This window comes from Arachis hypogaea, chromosome 20, assembly GCF_003086295.3.
Source record: "Arachis hypogaea cultivar Tifrunner chromosome 20, arahy.Tifrunner.gnm2.J5K5, whole genome shotgun sequence".
NCBI lineage: Eukaryota > Viridiplantae > Streptophyta > Magnoliopsida > Fabales > Fabaceae > Arachis > Arachis hypogaea.
The window spans coordinates 105,161,015-105,184,667 of record NC_092055.1 but is presented as its reverse complement, the minus strand read 5'-3'; the positions used below and the strand labels follow the sequence as shown (position 1 = coordinate 105,184,667).

Sequence of the window (23,653 nt, the reverse complement as noted above, 5' to 3'; positions counted from 1 at the left end):
TGAATATTATGAGATTCTTTAATTTGACTTGATTTAGTATGTGGAATTTTACTTCGCTCAAGAGATGGAATAGGAGAATCAGTAGCTAAGGGGGAAGAATTAGAATGCTGACTGTTAAGGTTAGTATCAAAATCTTGATGATTGTTAGTATCAAAAGCAATGGAATTATGACTGGCAGTAACAATGTCATTTTGGGAAGTAGAATTAACAGCACAATTATCAATAGAAGTAGTAGTATTAGTATTATTTAGTAATAATAAAACATGAAGCATTGAAGGACAAATAATGCTTAATGCCTAATCATTACTGTCAGGAACCTGTGAAGAATTCTTAGAAAAAGATTTGTGAAATAATTCAAGATATGAAAACTCAGTTTTACTAAACTTCACATGCCTAGAAACATAAATCCTGCCAGTAGAATCAAGATATTTGTAGCCTTTATAATTTGTGGCATAGTCTAAAAATAAATATTTGTGGGATCTAGATTCAAGTTTATTGCTAGAATAAGATCGCAACAATGGATAACAAGAACAACAAAAGATTTTAAAAAAAATTATAATATGGTTTTTGATGTAAAAAAACTTCATATGGTAATTTATTTGCCAAAACAGAAGTAGGTAATCTATTAATTAAATATGTTGAGGTAATAACAGCTTCATCCCAATAGATTAAAGACATAGACGTAGTGGATAGCATAGACAAACTCATTTCAATAAGATGTCTATGCTTCCTCTCTGTACAACTATTTTTCTCAGAAACATAAGGACATGAAAAACGATGTGAAATGCCTTCTTGTGCCATGAAATTAGAAAAATCAAGAGATTTATATTCACCTCCATTATCATATTAGAGTTCTATAATTTTACAATTAGTAAGGTTCTTCAGGAGATTTTTATATTGTTTAAAAGTATATAACACATGAGATTTGTTAATAAGCAAAAAAATACAAGTATACCTACTAAATGCATCTATAAAAGTCATATAGTATCGATAACTAAGATGAGAGACAACAGGGACAAGGCCCCAAACATCACTATAAATAAGTTGTAAAGATGCATCATAAGATGTATTAGAATAAGAAAAAGACAGTTTACGCATTTTAGCTTCAGCACAATTTTTACAGATCTTAAAAATTGAATCAGAACTGAAACTATTATAAGCTATATTACATTGATGGAGAACTAATTGAACTATTTTGGTGACAGAATGACCTAAGCGTTTGTGCCACAGATCAAAATTAGAACAGGAAATAGAGAAAACATAAGGAGTATTAGAGGATGATGAAGATTGAAGCACAAAAACATTCACAAACTGATAAAGAGCTCTTCTTCTAAAACCTTGTAGAAGAACTCTCTTGGTAAACTGACAACGAACAACACAATAAATTGCATGAAATTCAAAATAAACAAAATTATTTTGAGTAAATTTGGATACACTTATTAGGTTCTTAGTGATGTGTGTTGTGTGTATGAGCTATTGTAATGAAAACCATTGTTTAGAATCTAAAGAATACAAAAATGAACTACCAACATGAGACATAGAGATACCTGAACCATTGCCAACTTGAACCTGATCAGGGCCAGTATACTCTAAGCAAGAAAAGCATGTTAGATTGATTTGGAGTTACATGATGCGAAGCTCTTGTATTTGAATACCATGCTGGATCAGATATGGTGGACGGTGCAGCAGAAAGGGATTCTCAAACTAATTATATGCTATTTGTGCAATGCCTTTTGGATCAGTTTTGTCATCCCCATTCTCAGTCTCTAGGCTAGTGATTCGGTTTTTTCTACTCCTTGTTTGAAACTTGGAGTGAAAAAATCGAGTATTGTTATCTCCCTTTTTGAGCCATTGAATGCGGGACTTTTCCTTCCAATACCATTCCTCCATTTCTAGTACTTTTTCTAACTCATCTTCAAGTTGTCGAATGGTAACTCCATCTACTAATGCTTCTTTCTCTTTTTCATTGGCTAGCCAAGTTGTAAGGTGAGATATTTGAGCCTGAGAATTGGTGTTATGAGACTTTTGTCAATCGATAATAGCATGCCTACACTATTTTAGTTTCTGGTGTAACTTAAATATAGGTGAGTCCATAACTTCTGTCTTCCACACTTTATTTATTATCTTCCTGACCTCCTCTTTATTGTACCATTTTTCTTGGAAATGACACCTTCTCTTCGATTTATGATAGTCAATATCTAAATTAAGTAAAAGAGGTCTGCGGTCTAAACCAATGTCACTCAAATGATTGATTGTAGCCCTCGAATAACTAGATCTCCATTCACTATAGCTAAGAGCTCCATCCAGTCTCTCCTTGATGAAGTTGCTGCCAAATTGCTTGTTAGACCAAGTGTACTTTGGTCCCTCATAACCTAAATTAATCAATCCACCATCGTTTATAAAGTCATTGAAGCTTTGAATTGATGAAGCTAATTTCATTTTACCTCTTTCCTTCTCATGGTAAGCTCTAATCGCGTTGAAATCACCAATAACCAATTTCAGCCCATCTCTGTTAGCCATTAGACTGAGAAGCTCATTATATTTTATCTCTCATTATCGTTCTTCAATGATTAAATATACCTCCATGAGCTCCAATATCATTTGTGTTCTAGAATATGCCTGTAGAAACTACACATAATAATCGTCACAACTAATTACCTGAACGACCGTATCTTCCTACCAACACAACACTAAACCTCCAGCATAACCCCTAAATAATATAAACACAAAATAAGTTAGGGAAGCCAACACCCCGCATAATCCTCTCTACATATGGGGTGGTATTTTTTGTTTCAAATAAAAATACCACAGGGATGAATGAGCTTTGTACAACTCTTCATGCTGTGAGCTGTCAAGAGTTTTTCCGAACCCCGACAGTTTCACATCAACATTTTCATGGCTCCTTGTGTAAGAACCCGCTTTTTTTCAAAAAAAGATTTTGAAAATAATAATTAATTAGGTAATTCTAGTGTCACAAATAATTTTATCTGTTATTTCTTCTACAATATTCTTAAAATATTAATGCCAGTCAAAGTCTATGTCAAAAGTAAAATCGGCACTACAAGAAAAAGTAATATTTGTAACAAAAAAATTGTTACAAAAAATCAAAATTTTGAAACAAAAGGATTTTGTAACAAAAAAAAGAGTCGTTGCAGTATATCCCGTTACAAAAAGTTTTTGTAACAAAAAATAGAACTATTACAATTCGAAGTAATATTTTGTAACAATTTTTTCTGATACAAAACTAAAAACCGTTACAAAAGTGATAACAAATTTTGATCTTCAAAATATTTTTTGTGACAATATATTTTTTCCTATCATAAAATTTTGTTACAAAATGCAACTTGATTTTGTAACATTTTTTTCTTTAGTTACAAAACACTATTTATTTTGTAATAATTTTTTTAATATAAATTATACACATAATTTGCTAAATTATATTATTTTTTTAATTAATTAATATATTAACTAATTTACTCAACAAGTTAACATTTATATAACATATAATAATATAGATAGTTCAAATATCTTTCATTTAACTAAGATTGTTTTATAAATCTTCAATATATAAACTTTAAAGTACAAACTAACAAGACACATTGAAGAATCCTAATGAACTAGATAGATACATAGGACAAGAAAAATAAGGAATTATAAATCTCCAAAATATAAACTACAACAAGGGTTAAGTATGATTTTGGTGCCTAAGGTAGGGGCTAAAAATTTATTTCGTCCCTGGCCTTTTTTTCACTACAAAATGTCCCAAATATTTAACTTAGTTTTAAAATCATTCTTCGGACTAAAATACCATTTCCCTTCCCCTTCTTCCCCAAAATCAACCAGAATTTCCTTCTCCTTCCCCTTTTCCTTCCCCTTCTTCCTCAAATTCAACCAGAAACAAATCAGAAATAGTAGCAATAATGAAGCAACAACCCTTCCCCTTCCCCTTCCCCTTTCCCTTCTTCCCCAAATTCAACCAGAAACAGAAACAACAGCAATAATGAAGCAACAACAACACCAGCAGTAACAATAATAAAATCAGAAGTAAAATCAATGTAATCAGAAGCATAAACAGAAGCAAAAACACAAAGAAAGGCCCAATGTAATCAAAAGCAAAATCAATGTAGTTAGAAGCATAAACAGAAGCAAAATCAGATGACTATCTGTCTAGTGGTACACGACAGCAAGAGCAGCTCCAATGAAAGGCCAAACCCAGAAAATTCACTGCAATGAAAAAAAGGAGATATGAAATTCAGAAAGAAATAAGTGAGAAAAAAAAGCCGGAAACGAAGAAGACGTACCTGATCATTCCATGCATGGTCTCTATTGAAGATGATGGAGATGATGGCAGCACCAAGGCTCCTAACTGGATTAATCCCAGTTCCAGTGATAGGAATGATTGCCAAGTGGACCAAGAAGACAGCAAACCCGATCGGAAGCAGCGGCAACTGGTGAGGAGCAGCGACAACCGGCGACCGAGTGAGGAGGAGAAGTAGAAACGGCGAGCGGTGAGCGGCGCACGACGTCCACCCTCCCGGATCTGCTGGCGTCAACGTCGAAGAGCAGCGGCGAGGACCAACGACCGAACGACGGAGAGCAGCGGCGGTGGACTCCCTTTTCCTTCCCTTTCCCACCTTCCCTTCTCCCTCTTCTTCCATTAAAAACCCACCCCCCCAGCCTGATTGAGGGATTAACCCTTCCCCTGTTCCCCAGCCTTTAACCCATTTTTTTAATTAGGGGTAATTTGGTAATAAAAATTAAAATTTTGGTAAAAAGTACGATTTTAAAACTAAGCCAAACCTTTGGGACCATTTTGTAGCAAAAAAAAGGCTGAGGACAAAATAAATTTTCAACCCCTGCCTTAGGGACCAAAATCGTACTTAACCCTTACAAATTCTATCATGTTCATACAGCTCCTTTCTCATGGAGAAACTTCTAATAAGTGCCACACACCTGAAAAGACCACCAACCAAAAATTAATAGCTTAAGAAACAAGATTTGTTTTTCTTTAAAAATGCACAGGAAAAACAAAAAACTATACTCGTATTATTCAATAATGAATATAAACTCTAAAATTCTTACCATGTCCTTTCCCAACTTTTTTTTAGTTGAGCAACATACTCAGCAATTCTTTTGATGGCTTCCACCTATCGATGTAATAACTGAAGAGTAGAGTTTAGACTTGACAAAGTAATTTATTAAAAAAATCCGCATAATCTCACACTATTAACTTAAATAATCATAATAATTATGATCATTTATACTAACTGGTTCCAGATTATGATAGAATATTTTTGCAAGAATCACTTGTCACCGTTTAACATAAGAAAACTATCTGTGAATTAGAAAAACAATGGGATCCAACCCCATGGCATCTAGTAACTCATTTTGTCCAGCATTAGAACGAAAACATGCTCTATATTACCAATTAATAAATTACTCCAAAGTCAGTTGCATGATAAATTAATAGTCAGGAATACTGATGAGCGGATAATTTATACGCTTTTTAGTATTATTTTTAGTATGTTTTTAGTAGGATCTAGTTACTTTTAGGGATGTTTTTATTAGTTTTTATGTTAAATTCACATTTCTGGACTTTACTATGAGTTTGTGTATTTTTTTGTGATTTCAGGTATTTTCTGGCTGAAATTGAGGAACTTGAGCAAAAATCAGATTCAGAGGTTGAAGAAGGACTGCTGATGCTGTTGGATTCTGACCTCTCTGCACTCAAAGTGGATTTTCTGGAGCTACAGACTTAAAATGGCGCGTTTCTAATTGCGTTGGAAAGTAGACATCCAGGGCTTTCCAGCAATATATAATAGTCCATACTTTGGCCGAGTTTAGACGACAAAAAAGGGCGTTGAACGCCAGTTCTACGCTGCAGTCTGGAGTTAAACGCCAGAAACACGTCACGAACTAGAGTTGAATGCCAAAAACACGTTACAACTTGGCGTTCAACTCCAAAATAAGCCTCTGCACGTGTAAACTTCAAGCTCAGCCCAAGCACACACCAAGTGGGCCCCGGAAGTGGATTTATGCATTAATTACTTACTTTTGTAAACCCTAGTAGCTAGTTTAGTATAAATAGGACTTTTTACTATTGTATTAGACATCTTTGAACCATCTTTAGATCATATTGATCACGTTGGGGGCTGGCCATTCGGCCATGCCTGAACCTTTCACTTATGTATTTTTCAACGGTAGAGTTTCTACACTCCATAGATTAAGGTGTGGAGCTCTGCTGTTCCTCATGAATTAATGCAAAGTACTACTATTTTTCTATTCAATTCAACTTATTCCTCTTCTAAGATATTCATTCGCACTTCAATATGAATGTGATGAACGTGACAATCATTATCATTCCCTTACGAACGCGTGCCTGACAACCACTTCCGTTCCACCTTAGATTGAATGAATATCTCTTGGATCTCTTAATCAGAATCTTCGTGGTATAAGCTAGATTGATGGCGGCATTCATGAGAATCCGGAAAGTCTAAACCTTGTCTGTGGTATTCCGAGTAGGATTCAGGGATTGAATGACTGTGACGAACTTCAAACTCGCGAGTGCTGGGCGTAGTGACAGACGCAAAAGGATAGTAAATCCTATTCCAGTATGATCGAGAACCTCTAGATGATTAGCCATGCAGTGACAGCGCATCAGACCATTTTCACAGAGAGGATGGGATGCAGCCATTGACAACGGTGATGCCTCCAGATGATTAGCCATGCAGTGACAGCGCATCGGACCATTTTCACAGAGAGAATGAAAAGTAGCCATTGACAACGGTGATGCCCGTACATAAAGCCAGCCATGGAAAGGAGCAAGATTGATTGGATGAAGACAGCGAGAAAGAAGAGATTCAGAGGAACGAAAGCATCTCTATACGCTTATCTGAAATTCTCACCAATGAATTACATAAGTATTTCTATCTTTATTTTCAGTTTATTTATTATTTATTTTCGAAAACTCCATAAGTATTTGATATCCGCCTGACTGAGATTTACAAGGTGACCATAGCTTGCTTCATACCGACAATCTCCGTGGGATCGACCCTTACTCACGTAAGGTTTTATTACTTGGACGACCCAGTGCACTTGCTGGTTAGTTGTGCGAAGTTGTGAAGTTATGTTTGGACCATGGTATTGTGCACCCGTTTTTGGAGCCATTGCCAGGGAGAGAACGAACAACAATTTTACAACCTCAGAGTAACAATTTCGCATACCAAGTTTTTGGCGCCGTTGCCGGGGATTGTTCGAGTTTGGACAACTGACGGTTCATCTTGTTGCTCAGATTAGATAATTTTCTTTTTGTTTTATTTTCAAAAATCTTTCAAAAATTTCTCATCTGTTTTCGAAAATTATTTTAGAATTTTTAAGAATGAATTCTAGTGTTTCATGAAGCATGTTGAAGCCTGACTGGCTGTAAAGCCATGTCTAAACTCATTTGGACTGGGGCTTCCAACCCAACATTATCAAGAGCAAGCTAGTTGTTGCTAATCCACCTGCTGCTGTTCCTGATCCACTTGATTTACATGCTAAAGCTTGACTGGCTATTAAGCCATGTCTAACCCTCAGATTGGAGCTTTAGACTAAGAGTGCAAGATTCCTGGAATTCATATTAAAAATTTTGGAATCCTTATTTTTCTTTTTCACAAATAATTTTCGAAAAATCCAAAAAAATTAGAAAATCATAAAAATAAAAAAAAATTTCATGTTTCTTGTTTGAGTCTTGAGTCAATTTTTAAGTTTGGTGTCAATTGCATACTCATCTTGCATTTTTCGAAAATTGCATTCATGCATTGCATTCATCATGATCTTCAAGTTGTTCTTGGCCAGTCTTCTTGTTTGATCTTCATATTTTCTTGTTTTGTGTCTTTTCTTATTTTTCATATGCATTCTTGCATTCATGGTGTTTATACATGAAAAATTTCTAAGTTTGGTGTCTTGCATGTTTTCTTTGCATAAAAATTTTTTCAAAAATATGTTCTTGATGTTCATCATGATCTTCAAAGTGTTCTTGGTGTTCATCTTGACATTCATAGTGTTCTTGCATGCATCATGTGTTTTGATTCATAATTTTCATGTTGTGAGTCATTTTTTTTATGTTTTTCTCTCTCATCATAAAAAAATTCAAAAAATCAAAAAAATATCTTTCCTTTTTTTCTCTCATAAATTTCGAAAATTTGGATTGACTTTTTCAAAAATTTTTAAAATTCAATTGTTTCCTATGAGTCAAATCAAATTTTCAATTTAAAAATCTTATCTTTTCAAAATCTTTTTCAAAAATCAAATCTTTATCATTTTTCTTATCTATTTTCGAAAATTCCAAAAATATTTTTCAAAAATCTTTTTCATAATTTTACATCATATTTTCGAAAATATTTAATTAATGCTTTGATTCAAAAATTTCAAGTTTGTTACTTGCTTGTCAAGAAAGATTCAAACTTTAAGTTCTAGAATCATATCTTATGATTTCTTATGAATCAAGTCATTAATTATAATTTTAAAAATCCAATCTTTTTCAAAACTAATTCTAATCATATCTCCCTATCATATCTTTTTTTAAATCTTATCTTTTTCAAAAATTTAATTTTAAAAATATCTTTTCTAACTTCTTATCTTCTTATCGTTTCAAAAATTGATTTTCAAATCTTTTTCAACTAACTAATTGACTTTTTGTTTGTTTCTTATCTTTTTCAAAACTACCTAACTAACCCTCTCTCTCTAATTTTCGAAAATATCCTCCCTCTTTTTCAAAAATTCTTTTTAATTAACTAATTATTTCAAATTTTAATTTTAATTTATTTCTTCTTTTAATTTTCGAAAATCACTAACCATTTTTCAAAAATAATTTTCGAAAATTCTTCTCTCTCATCTCCTTCTATTTATTTATTCATCTACTAACATCTCTCCCTCACTCACCAAAAATCTGAACCCCCTCTCTCTCTCTGAGTTCAGATTTTCTCTTCTTCTTTTCTTCTACTCACACAGGGCACCTCTATATCTGGGTAAAAAGGATCCCTATTATTATTTTTCTGTTCCCTCCTTTTTCATATGAGCAGGAGCAAGGACAAGAACATTCTTGTTGAAGCAGATCCAGAACCTGAAAGGACTCTGAAGAGGAAACTAAGAGAAGCTAAATTACAACAATCCAGCAAGCACCTTTCAGAAATTTTCGAACAGGAAGAGGAGATGGCAGCCGAAAATAATAATAATGCAAGGAGGATGCTTGGTGACTTTACTGCACCTAATTCCAATTTACATGGAAGAAGCATCTCCATCCCCACCATTGGAGCAAACAATTTTGAGCTGAAACCTCAATTAGTTTCTCTGATGCAGCAGAACTGCAAGTTCTATGGACTTCCATCTGAAGATCCTTTCCAGTTCTTAACTGAATTTTTGCAGATCTGTGATACTGTTAAGACTAATGGAGTAGATTCTGAAGTCTACAGGCTCCTGCTTTTCCCTTTTGTTGTGAGAGACAGAGCTAGAATATGGTTGGATTCTCAACCTAAAGATAGCCTGAACTCTTGGGATAAGCTGGTCAAGGCTTTCTTAGCTAAGTTCTTTCCTCCTCAAAAGCTGAGTAAGCTTAGAGTGGATGTTCAAACCTTCAGACAGAAAGAAGGTGAATCCTCTATGAAGCTTGGGAGAGATACAAGGAACTGACCAAAAAGTGTCCTTCTGACATGCTTTCAGAATGGACCATCCTGGATATATTCTATGATGGTCTGTCTAAATTAGCTAAGATGTCATTGGATACTTCTGCAGGTGGATCCATTCACCTAAAGAAAATGCTTGTAGAAGCTCAAGAACTCATAGACATGGTTGCTAACAACCAGTTCATGTACACTTCTGAGAGGAATCCTGTGAGTAATGGGACGCCTCAAAAGAAGGGAGTTCTTGAAATTGATACTCTGAATGCCATATTGGCTCAGAATAAAATATTGACTCAGCAAGTCAATATGATTTCTCAGAGTCTGAATGGAATGCAAGCTGCATCCAACAGTACTCAAGAGGCATCTTCTGAAGAAGAAGCTTATGATCCTGAGAACCCTGCAATAGCAGAGGTGAATTACATGGGTGAACCCTATGGAAACACTTATAATCCCTCATGAAAAAATCACCCAAATCTCTCATGGAAGGATCAACAAAAGCCTCAACAAGGCTTTAATAATGGTGGAAGAAATAGGTTTAACAATAGTAAACCTTTTCCATCATCCACTCAACAACAGTCAGAGAACTCTGAACAAAATATCTCTAATTTAGCAAACTTAGTCTCTGATCTGTCCAAGGCCACTGTAAGTTTCATGAATGAAACAAGGTCCTCAATTAGAAATTTAGAGGCACAAGTGGGCCAGCTGAGTAAAAGGATCACTGAAATCCCTCCTAGTACTCTCCCAAGCAATACAGAAGAAAATCCAGAAGGAGAGTGCAAAGCCATTGACATAGTCAACACGGCCGAACCTAGAGAGCAAGAGAAGGACGTGAATCCCAGGGAGGAAGGCCTCCTGGGACGTCTAGTGATCAATAAGGAGTTTCCCTCTGAGAAACCAAAGGACTCTGAGGCTCATCTAGAGACCATAGAGATTCCATTAAACCTCCTTACGCCCTTCATGAGCTCTGATGAGTATTCTTCTTCTGAAGAGAATGAGGATGTCACTGAAGAGCAAGTTGCCAAGTTCCTTGGTGCAATCATGAAGCTGAATGCTAATTTATTTGGTAAAGAGAATTGGGGAGATGAACCTCCCCTGTTCACCAATGAACTAAATGCATTGGATCAACTGAGATTGCCTCAGAAGAAACAGGATCCTGGAAAGTTCCTAATACCTTGTACCATAGGCACCATGACCTTTGAGAAGGCTTTATGTGATCTTGGGTCAAGAATAAACCTCATGTCACTCTCTGTAATGGAGAAATTGGGAATCTTTGAGGTACAAGCTGCTAAAATCTCATTAGAGATGGCAGACAACTCCAGAAAACAGGCTTATGGACAAGTAGAGGACATGTTAGTAAAGGTTGAAGGCATTTACATCCCTGCTGATTTCATAATCCTAGATACTGGGAAGGATGAGGATGAATTCATCATCCTTGGAAGACCCTTCCTAGCCACAGCAAGAGCTGTGATTGATGTTAACAGAGGTGAACTAGTCCTTCAATTGAATGAGGACTCCCTTGAGTTTAAAACTCAAGGACATCCTTCTGTAAACATGGAAAAGAAGCACAGTAAGCTTCTCTCAAAACAGAGTCAACCAGAGCCCCCACATTCAAACTCTAAGTTTGGTGTTGGGAGGCCACAACCAAACTCTAAATTTGGTGTTGAACTCCCATATCCAAACTCTAAGTTTGGTGTTGGGAAGTCTCAACAATGCTCTGAACATCTGTGAGGCTCCATGAGAGCCCACTGTCAAGCTATTGACATTAAAGAAGCGCTTGTTGGGAGGCAACCTAATTTTTATTTAATTATATTTTTTATTAGTTATATGTCTTCATAGGTTCATGATCATGTGGAGTCACAAAAAAACTGAAAAAATTGAAGAAAAATCAAAAATAGCATTAAAAACAGCACACCCTGGAGGAGGAGTTCACTGGCGTTCAAACGCCAGTAAGGAGCATCTGGCTGGCGTTCAACGCCAGAACAGAGCATGGAGCTGGCGCTGAACGCCAGAAACAAGCATGAAGCTGGCGTTCAACGCCAGAAATATGCTGCATCTGGGCGTTGAACGCCCAGAACAAGCATCAGTTCGGCGTTTAAACGCCAGAATTGCATGCAAAGGCATTTTACATGCCTAATTGGTGCATGGATGTAAATCCTTGATACCTCAAGATCTGTGAACCTCACAGGATCATCTCAGGATCTGTGGATCCCACAGGATCCCCACCTTCCCTCCTCATAATCCTAGTTTCTTCCACATCTTCTTCTTCATCTATTCTTTCTTATCCTGCTCGAGGGCGAGCAACATTCTAAGTTTGGTGTGGTAAAAGCATTGCTTATTTTGCTTTTCCATAACCATTGATGGCACCTAAGGCACCTAAGGCCAAAAAAAAAAAAAGAGAGAAGAGAAAAGGGAAGACAAAAGCTTCCACCTCCAAGTCATGGGAGATGGAGAGATTCATGTAAAGGATCCATAGCTCAATGGTAGAACATTTGACTGCAATTCAAGAGATCCCTGAGATACCTCAGGGGATACATTCTCCCCCACACAATTATTGGGAGCAACTAAGGATAGGAGCACCAAAATCACTAGGGATCAAGCAAAAGAGACAAGGAAGAGACATAGAAGAGCTCAAGGACATCATTGGTTCCTCAAAGAAGGAAACGCCACCATCACTAAGGTGGACTCATTCCTTGTTCTTGAATTTTCTGTTTTTTGTTTTCTTATGTTAAATGTTTATCCATGTTTGTGTCTTTATTACATGATCATTAGTGTCTAAGTGTCTATGCCTTAAAGTAGTGAATATGAATCCATCACCTCTCTTAAATGGAAAAATATTTTAATTACAAAAGAACAAGAAGTACATGAGTTTCAAATTTATCCTTGAACTTAGTTTAATTAGTTTGATGTGGAGACAATACTTTTTGTTTTCTGAATGAATGCTTGAACAGTGCATATGTCTTTTGAAGTTGGTGTTTTAGAATGTTAAATATGTTGGCTCTTGAAAGAATGATGAACAGGAGACATGTTATTTGATAATCTGAAAAATCATAAAAATGATTCTTGAAGCAAGAAAAAGCAGTGAATACAAAAGCTTGCAGAAAAAAAGAGAAAAAAATGGCGAAAAAAAAATAAAGAAAAAGAAAAAGCAAGCAGAAAAAGCCTAAAGCTCTTAAAACCAAAAGGCAAGAGCAAAAAGCCAATAGCCCTAAAAACCAAAAGGCAAGGGTAATAAAAAGGATCCCAAGGCTTTGAGCATCAGTGGATAGGAGGGCCTAAAGGAATAAAATCCTGGTCTAAGCGGCTAAAACAAGCTGTCCCTAACCATGTGCTTGTGGCGTGAAGGTGTCAAGTGAAAACTTGAGACTGAGCGGTTAAAGTCAAGGTCCAAAGCAAAAAAAGAGTGTGCTTAAGAACCCTAGACACCTCTAATTGGGAACTTTAGCAAAGCTGAGTCACAATCTGAAAAGGTTCACCCAGTTATGTGTCTGTGGCATTTATGTATCCGGTGGTAATACTGGAAAACAAAGTGCTTAGGGCCATGGCCAAGACTCATAAAGTAGCTGTGTTCAAGAATCAACATACTGAACTAGGAGAATCAATAACACTATCTGAACTCTAAGTTCCTATAGAGGCCAATCATTCTGAACTTCAATGGATAAAGTGAGATGCCAAAACTATTCAAGAGGCAAAAAGCTACAAGTCCCGCTCATCTGATTGGAGCTATGTTTCATTGATATTTTGAAATTTATAGTATATTCTCTTCTTTTTATCCTATTTGATTTTCAGTTGCTTGGGGACAAGCAACAATTTAAGTTTGGTGTTGTGATGAGCGGATAATTTATACGCTTTTTGGCATTATTTTTAGTATGTTTTTAGTAGGATCTAGTTACTTTTAGGGATGTTTCTATTAGTTTTTATGTTAAATTCACATTTCTGGACTTTACTATGAGTTTGTGTGTTTTTCTGTGATTTTAGGTATTTTCTGGCTGAAATTGAGGGACTTGAGCAAAAATCAGATTCAGAGCTTGAAGAAGGACTGCTGATGCTGTTGGATTCTGACCTCCCTGCACTCAAAGTGGATTTTGTGGAGCTACAGAACTCAAAATGGCGCGCTTCCAATTGCGTTGGAAATTAGACATCCAGGGCTTTCCAGCAATATATAATAGTCCATACTTTGGCCGAGTTTAGACGACGCAAAAGGGCGTTGAACGCCAGTTCTACGCTGTAGTCTGGAGTTAAACGCCAGAAACACGTCACGAACCAGAGTTGAATGCCAAAATCACATTACAACTTGGCGTTCAACTCCAAAATAAGCCTCTGCACGTGTAAACTTCAAGCTCAGCCCAAGCACACACCAAGTAGGCCCCGGAAGTGGATTTATGCATTAATTACTTACTTCTGTAAACCCTAGTAGCTAGTTTAGTATAAATAGGACTTTTTACTATTGTATTAGACATCTTTGAACCATCTTTAGATCATATTGATCACGTTGGGGGCTGGCCATTCGGCCATGCCTGAACCTTTCACTTATGTATTTTTCAACGGTAGAGTTTCTACACTCCATAGATTAAGGTGTGGAGCTCTGCTGTTCCTCATGAATTAATGCAAAGTACTACTGTTTTTCTATTCAATTCAACTTATTCCTCTTCTAAGATATTCATTCGCACTTCAATATGAATGTGATGAACGTGACAATCATCATCATTCCCCTACGAACGCGTGCCTGACAACCACTTCCGTTCCACCTTAGATTGAATGAATATCTCTTGGATCTCTTAATCAGAATCTTCGTGGTATAAGCTAGATTGATGGCGGCATTCATGAGAATCCAGAAAGTCTAAACCTTATCTGTGGTATTCCGAGTAGGATTCAGGGATTGAATGACTGTGACGAACTTCAAACTCGCGAGTGCTGGGCGTAGTGACAGACGCAAAAGGATAGTAAATCCTATTCCAGTATGATCGAGAACCTCTAGATGATTAGCCATGCAGTGACAGCACATCGGACCATTTTTACAGAGAGGATGGGATGTAGCCATTGACAACAGTGATGCCTCCAGATGATTAGCCATGCAGTGACAGCGCATCGGACCATTTTCACAGAGAGGATGAAAAGTAGCCATTGACAACGGTGATGCCCGTACATAAAGCCAGCCATGGAAAGGAGCAAGACTGATTGGATGAAGACAGCGAGAAAGCAGAGATTCAGAGGAACGAAAGCATCTCTATACGCTTATCTGAAATTCTCACCAATGAATTACATAAGTATTTCTATCTTTATTTTCAGTTTATTTATTATTTATTTTCGAAAACTCCATAACTATTTGATATCCGCCTGACTGAGATTTACAAGGTGACCATAGCTTGCTTCATACCGACAATCTCCGTGGGATCGACTCTTACTCACGTAAGGTTTTATTACTTGGACGACCCAGTGCACTTGCTGGTTAGTTGTGCGAAGTTGTGAAGTTATGTTTGGACCATGGTATTGTGCACCCGTTTTTGGAGCCATTGCCACGGAGAGAACGAACAACAATTTTACAACCTCAGGGTAACAATTTCGCATACCAAATACCTTTCTACATATGAGTGTATATATAGAGTACTAAACATAAACTAATACAGCTCTTCCATTAGTTCCATGACTAGATGGCCCTGGGCTAGAATGAGGACTTGCAATTTCTTGCTCTTCACCATCTGTCTGAGCTGAAATATTCTGCCAAACAAGTGATAGAACAGAAGATTATGTATAGTCACAAAAAAAGTAACAATGAACAAAATAACAAATTAAAAAATTCATAACAGGGAAAAGTCATATTTTTAGCCCTTGATAAACTCATACCAAAGCAGTAGTTCAAATGGGAACAAGCACCAAACGTTGATTGCTTAGTGTACACATTAAAGTCCAAAATCAGATAAAACCCCATTATCTGAATCATTCAACGAAGTAGCATTTGTCAAGTCTTCCTAAAGAACCTTAAAAAAAATTTCAAGATATCTATGTTAAAATAAAGATAAGGTATTTACAAACTATGATTATACTAGTGAATAGTTAAATGGATTAGAAAGCTTTCCAAAATGCTTGTGCAGTAATGCAATATGATGCAGAAGTAGAGAATAAAATAGAATCACAAAAGAGATATATGGAGAAAGCTTTGTGCACAAGAAACATGAAATGGGAGAACATTATTGATAATCAGTGTAGTTGTGAATATACAAGATGACTAACTCTCAGGCTAATAGACAACTATATATAGGAGAGCTAGACACAAGAATGATAAGCAATGCTCAAAGCCAGAGAGAAAACCAAGACACAAAACAATCCACAAACATAACTTGATGTGTACTAACTAATTAACTACCCTTTACAGGATTAAAATGATGCATCTATGTTCATTATTTATGTAAGAGGCAATAAACAAAGTATATAAATTAAAGGCAAACAAGAACACTTCAACAAAAAAAGAATATCACTTAAAGAAAAAAATAAAGAACACTCACGGACACTCACACTATAAACAAGAACAATAAATTAACTATGCATTTTCTGAAACCGTATACTTTATGTTTTCTACATAGATCTCTGATCCTTAAGGAAAACTAACACAAAATTCATCGCATCCCTTTGTTGGCTTCGATTCTTTCACGCTCTGCAGAATGAAAATAGGAAGAAAATTGTCATAAATTGTCTATATCAAGCTTACTTCATTTAACACTGCCGATGAATAAATCCATACCTAAATCATGACTTTCAGAGATTGAATGCACGATGGAACATACTTATTAAAAAATAAACATGCAACATTGATCTGGCTCAAGTTTCAATAATTACCTTTTCTTTTTTGAAAAAAAAATACTAATAATAGTTTAGTTAATTGTGAACTACAATGTAAATGCAAATAGAAGCACTAAAAATCAGAAGTTTAAGGTAAAATACTAGAGTCTAAAGGTTGTACACTTGACATCTTCAAAGGGAGGTCTTTAATAAGGCTGTCTATTCTCTCGCTCGCACTCGCTCTCATCTCTGTCCTGCTCAATGACGACGACGAGCTCTAGGGCAATAGCGGTGACGGTGGAACAGCGCGACGGCTGTGGCGTCTTCTTTTTGTTCACGGACCTCCAGTGACAGCGACGATGAAGACCTCAACGGCGGCAATGACGCGGGTTCCACGGAGGTCACAGTGGCTAGACTGTGCAGCGCTACAGCTCGCGAGGATAACGAAGATGGTGACAGTGAAGAACCCCCAGCGGTGGCTCTGGCTCAACGGCGACGCTTCTCTCTCCGCGATGGCAATGGCTCCCCGCGTGTGGTAGTTCGGTGGCAGATCGGTAGCAGGGCGCGGCTCCCTATCTCCCTTCTCAGCTCTCTCAGACGCTCTCCTCTCCTATGTGTGTGTCTACGTTTGAATTGGGAGAAATTGGGAATTAGGGTAAAATTGGAGTTTCTTTTTCTTTCATTTGAAAATTTTGAGATTTAGGGTTAGAAATTAAAGATTTTATAAAGGAGTAAGGATAAATATGAATATATATTTTGATAAAATTAAAGGGTAGAGTAATTTTAAAATCAAATATATTCCATTAAAAATATTTAAGAATATTATTCATCAACATATTGCTAAGTTCAATTAATTATTTTTAATTTAAATTATAAAATAAATATATTAATCACATTTTTATAAAATATAGTTTAAACTCAATATTAATTATTCAAATTAAATGATATAACTTTTTATTTTTTTTATTACTGAAACTTTAATTTCAATTTATAAAATAACTAATTATAATACAAGTTGTATATAAAATATTAATTGACTTAAACTTAAAATATTTATAAAAATCAACCTAATCATTTCTAATAAATTAATTTTTAAGAGTTCAAATTAATAACATAATTCATTCATAATAGAATTTACTTAGATTGTATAATTCTTCCATTACTTTCAAATTATAAAATAACCAATTATAATAAAATTACACAAGAATGTTAATTAACTTAAACTCACTATTTATAAAATCAATTTAATCATTCTTAAGAATCTTAACAGATTATTTTCTAAAATAAAGAACTCAAATTAAATTATAAATTATTCATAATAGAATTTATTTAAATTAAATTATATAATTCTTTTTTATTTTTCAATTATCAAAATTATAATTTCAATTATACCAAATATCCAATAAAGATTATATAAAAATTTTAATTAATTTAAACTCCAATTATCCAAAATTTAATTATCCAAAATCTTGGGATGTTATTACAAGAACCATTTCTGGCCCTGGTTGAAGAAGCGGCAGAAACACGGCAAAATAGAGGCGGATGCACAGCGAAACAGAGGGTGACCAGCGAAGGATAATGAAACAAAAAATATTTGTTATAAATTTATTTTAAATAAAAGAAGGAGGATGACCAGCGAACCAGTGACGACAATTTTGCCTTCTGCAATGAGACAGTGACCTTGAGTGCAAGAGGTGGAGTGGTGGAAACAATGAGAGTGGACGAGAGCGGCGAACAGCAGAATGAAGAGTGAAAGTGAGGATTAGAATTAGAATTTTTACTTTTTACATTTATTTTTATTTTTAAAATTTATCTATTTTTATTTATGTTTAATAATTAATTATTTTAATTAAAAAAATTAATTTTTAGTCAACATTTAAAACTTGATTATTAGTAAAAATCATATATTAATTTTATAAAAAATATAAAATAATATATACCATTTTTAAAAATTAATCATTTAATCTTGAATTTTTTATAAAAATTAATTAATTAATAATACAAATAATATTTTAAAATTAAATTTTTAAAACAAAATAAAATTATCTTAAAGATTTTAACATTTTAAAATAATTTTTTTTAGTTACAAAAAATCTTGTATTTTGTGACAAACAAATAACTTGTTACAAGCAATATTGAATTTTGTGACAAATTAATTTTTGTGACAAAATAATTAGAGTTTTTGAAACAAATAGAGATTTTGTTACAAAATATTTTGAACTACTTTTGCAACTTCATCTTTTGTTACAAAATATTATAAAATTTTGTAACAAAACACCGGTTTGTTACAAAAGCCAATATAATTTGTAACAAAAAAATCAAGTCGTTACAAAATAACAAGATATTTTATAACAAATTATATTATTGTTACAAAATATTATTATTATGTAACAATCACTAATTTTTGTTACAAAAAAATAATTTTTTGTAACAATTTTAAATTTGTTACAAAGTTTTTATTACAAATATTTCATTTTCTTGTAGTACGGGTTAATTATGATGTTTGCGAAAAATCATAGAAGCTAGTTTATGGATTTTTACTACTTTCTTTCTTCTTTTCCAACAAAGAATTTTAGCCACATGTTTATGCACTATTTTCTAGAGTGGTTCTTGACCACACATATTTTTACCATGTGATAAAAGTACTATCTAAGCCTAGTAAGATACACCTAAGCTCCACATTCTTATCCTTTCTCTCTCTAACTAGCCAAACTCTCTATCTCTCTCTCTTTCTCTCTCTTTATCCTCTTCATTAATTAATTTTTATCTTAGATAACCATCCATAGACATTAGAGATAAGAATTCCTACTAAGCCATGACTAGGATATGACTAGGATTATTAATTACTATCTTATCCATATTTATCTTAGGTAATTATCCATAGATATTAGGATAAGATCAAATAGTAGGATATGATTAGGTAGTGACTAAGCACATTAATGATACTCTTATCCATTCTTGATATCATTAATGAAGCATATTTTTCCACCACTTCATTAATTACCTATCATACTACACTAATCAAACTTAATAAGTGAGGAAGAAAAGAAATTAGAGAAAAAGAGAGAGACAGGGGGTGGTCGAAGCCTTGAGAGAAGAAAAGAGTGATTCTTTGTGTTGATTTTCTACGCTTTCACTTCACTAATTCAAGGAGTATTTCATCAATCTTTCAAGAATCAAGTTTTCTAGTTCACTTCTCTATTTTTCTTCTTTTTTTCTTTAAAAATTTAGCCAAGGTAAAGTGCAAAAACCATCCTCATTTTCTCTCATCTCTATTCGATTTTGAGGAGTCTCCATAAGAGATCATTGACGAACAGATTTCTGCCGGTAGAGAAATTCACAAATAAGTTCTCGTTGCTAGTATAGTTTCTAAACCAAGCAAGAATCCTTTCATACAAAAGTTTTGGTTGTCACTTAAGCAAACTCAATAAAATTTATAACCGAAGTATTTAAACCTCGGGTCGTCTTCTCAAGGAATTGCAGAGAGGTGTGTTTATTATTGGTTATGGAAAAAAGGTGTATTTTTTGGATTTTTTGAAATAAGGAACAAATAATTTAAATGGCAAGAAAAATAAATTAATAATTATAAAAATCTCTTGCAAAGTATAAGAACTGGAAATCTCATCCTAGTTATCCTTATCAGGTGTGATGAGAATTGTTATTGCTCTCACTTAGTTAACCCTTACTAAATAAAGGAAAGTCAAGTGGACCAATCAATTTGATCCTCAAGTCCTAGTCAACTCCTGTGGAAAGACTAGCTTTAGAGCGATCCAAATCAATCAGCAATTCCCAATTTTCAATCAACTGCTGAGTCTGATAACTCAAGTGTTACCAATTACTTAACCAAAGCCAAAAGGAGAAAATAGATTTAAATTAAATTGAAAGCATCATAAATAGAGTAAAATAATCATTAATCTGAAATACCTCAAATTATTATTAAATAGAATATTCAAATCTTAACATGAAGAGTTCGTAAGCCAATTTGGAAAGATAAATAACAATTAAAGTAATAGAATAAATAAAAGTAGAAAATAAATTAAAGGAACATTGAACCTGTGATTGAAGAGAAGTAGCCTAATCATAATAGAAATCCTAAATCCTAAGAGAGAGGAGAAAGCCTCTCTCTCTAAAAGCTACATCTAAAACCTAAAAATTCTCAATATGAAAGTTGTATGAATTCTTCCTGTTGATTCCCCCATTCTCTGGCTTCTATTATGTATTTCTGGGCTTGGATCTGGGCCAAAAAGGGGCCCAGAAATCACTGAGTGCATTTTCTGCAGATTCCTGCACGTGGCGTCTGTCACACGTGCGCGTCATCTGGGAGTTTTCCTTATCACGCGAACGCGTCGGTCACGTGTGCGTGTCAGTTGTGTTCTGCTCTAGGCATGCGTCCGCGTCGTCCATGCGTGCGCATTGCCTTATTTTGTGATAGGCACGCGTGTGCGCGTCACTGCCTTTTCTTCAAAACTCCATTTTTGTGCTTTTCTTCCATTTTTGTATGTTTTCTTTCTGTCCTCTAAGCCATTCCTACCCTATAAAGCCTGAAATTACTTAACACACAGATCACGGCATCGAATGGTAATAAAGGATAATTAAAATTAATATTTTTAAAGCATAGGAGACATGTTTTCACATATATCATAAAATAAGGAAGGAATAGTAAAACCATGCAATTTACATGAATAAGTGGGTGAAGAATTGATAAAAACACTTAATTGAGCATAAGATGAATCATAAAATAGGGGCTTATCAATCATCTTGCTTTCTTCTTGGTTTAGATAATCACCCTTAGGAACCACAAGAAGCACAGTTGTGGAGGCTAGAATTTCAAGCTAAATGAATTTACATCTTATCTCCTCCATTGCTCCTAAGTCTCAGTGAGGAGTCCATATTTGATGATAATTTTTGCCTTGAATTGGACGGATTTCATCACATAAACTCACACTTATTCACCAAAATAGCATACTTTTATTTTTATCCCTAAATTGGACCTAAATGTGAAAACATGCATTTTTGTGCTTAAATTGAGCAATTTATTCCACTTTTATTCTATTCAATGCCGTAATATGTTTGTTGAGTGATTTCAGGTCCTAGAAGCAAGAATGGATAGGAAAAAGTGGAAGGAAGCATGCAAGAAGGGAGAACACATGAAGAAAACAAAGGAAAAGTACAAACTGAAGTGTGCGTACACACAACCCTCTGTGCGTACGCATAAGTCTCTGCGCGTGACTTCATTAATGAAGCACGTGGCTCGCGATTTTTGGGGCTCTTTGGCCCAATTTTGGAAGTGTTGAAGCCATCTTGGAGTGCTATATGAAGGAGACTTCATTCCATATCAAAGCATTAGCTTAGGGAGCTCATTTTTAGATAGAAACACATAGTAGGAGTAAGAGTAGTGTAGATTAGGAATTCTCTCTTAGGGTTTATTTAATTTTTATTGTAGAATTTTATAGTTAAGTTTTGATCTTGGATTTTGTTCATCTCATTGTAAGTACTCTTTAATTCCCTTTTTAATAATTTCCACTACTCTTGCTATATTTTCCTCTTGTTCAAGTTACTTTGTTAATATATGCAATTTTGGTTTCTTGAAGTTTTGGTTAATGAATTTAATATTTTATAATTTCTATTTGCTTGATTGAATGTTTACTGTTGATTTTGTGAATAGTTTGGTTATAGTTTTCATTTTCTTTGCAATTTTATATGTTTTGGTTTTATGCCCACCAAGTGTTTGTGAAAATGCCACTTGGTAATAATTTTGAGTAGATTTTTACACCTTGACTTAGGAAATGAATCCCTAGGATACTAGAGTTATAATGTCCGACATTTAGTGGTAATTCTTGGGTAGTTAGTTGGCTCTTATTTCCATTGACGCTAGCTTTTTGCCAAGTCAATTGGTAAGTTAGCTAGGACTTATGGATTAAGGTCAATTATGCTTGCTTGACTTACTCCTTGATGCTAGGGGATGACAAAGCGAGATTGACTAATCATAGTTACCATAGTTGTGGTTATGACGATGATAGGATTCTTTAATTTTCATTCCCAAGTCAAGGCTCTTTTTATGTATTTATATCATTTTCACTAAGTTTTCATCTTGTTTTCTTTTAATTGCATTAATTCCCTTTTTAATCGTTTCTTACTTCTTTTATTACTTATTTCTTTTAATCTTTCGTTCCTTGATTCAAAACCCCTTTTTCTTCACAACCAAGAGTGTTGACACCTTAATTTGCATTGTTCGAAGGAGACGACCCGGAACTTAAAACTCCCGGTTATTTTGTGTTGATTGTGACATCTTTTAAATTAAACTTTGATTGAGAGGATCGATTGTCAGTTCGGACTATGTTACCAACAGAATTATTTTGTCTAAATTCTGAATCAGCATAATTCTCTCTTCATCGTTCAGCCATAAGCATTGATTTTCCATTAATTATCAAGTTACCCTTGTTTAGGAGATTTGGAATTTCTAACATGTTCAAGAGTGAACATCAAAGCTAAGGTAACGGTGATAATGCTTGTTTGACTCCTATACTTGATAATTGATGTGTGTATACTCTCTTTGAAAGTGTATAATGCATGAATTGCATGAATGTTGATTATATGATGAATTGCTTTATTTTAGTGAAATGAATGCTAATTGTGAACATGAGGGCTATGTCTAAATATATTGTTGAGGGCCAAACATTTTAAGACAATTGGGGTGAGCTTTATAATTATAAAAGACACCAAGATGTAAGAATAAGTCTTAAAATAAAGGTTTAGAAAGAGGATTAAGAAAGAAAGTGAAAGATATGAGAAAAAGATGTCAATCTAGTGTATAATCCTAAGAAAAATGTATGATGCATCAAAAGTGACACTTAGAAAAGTTAGGTAACTAATAGGGTTAATTATGTAGCTAATGGAGTTTAGGACTAGAAACATGAAACAGAAATACTAGTGATAAAAGTAAAATATTATATAAGCTCACTAGATCCAAATTGTAAATTAAGTTGAAGGTTGAGTCTAAATAAGGATTTTAGTAAGGAAATAGGGAAAAAAAAGTAAAATTAGGATAAAAATTCAAGAGTTTAAAGAAAGTTAATACTTTAGGTTAATAAGGACAAAATTGATATTAATAAAGAATTTGAGGGTAATATGGTAAATTAGAGTATAAGTTAATAACTTGGTTAGGAAATACCACTAAGAAGGATTAATTATGAGACCTAGGGTTAATATGATCATTTAGA

The 23,653-nt window shown here is 34.4% G+C and overlaps 1 non-coding gene across 1 annotated transcript; it reads right to left on the bottom strand.

The window, feature by feature from the left end:
• Positions 1 to 9,588: 9,588 nt before the first annotated feature.
• On the bottom strand, positions 9,589 to 9,695 carry LOC112787266 (small nucleolar RNA R71). Its single transcript, XR_003194688.1, has one exon. It is a non-coding gene; the product is annotated as a small nucleolar RNA R71 (small nucleolar RNA).
• Positions 9,696 to 23,653: the final 13,958 nt, after the last annotated feature.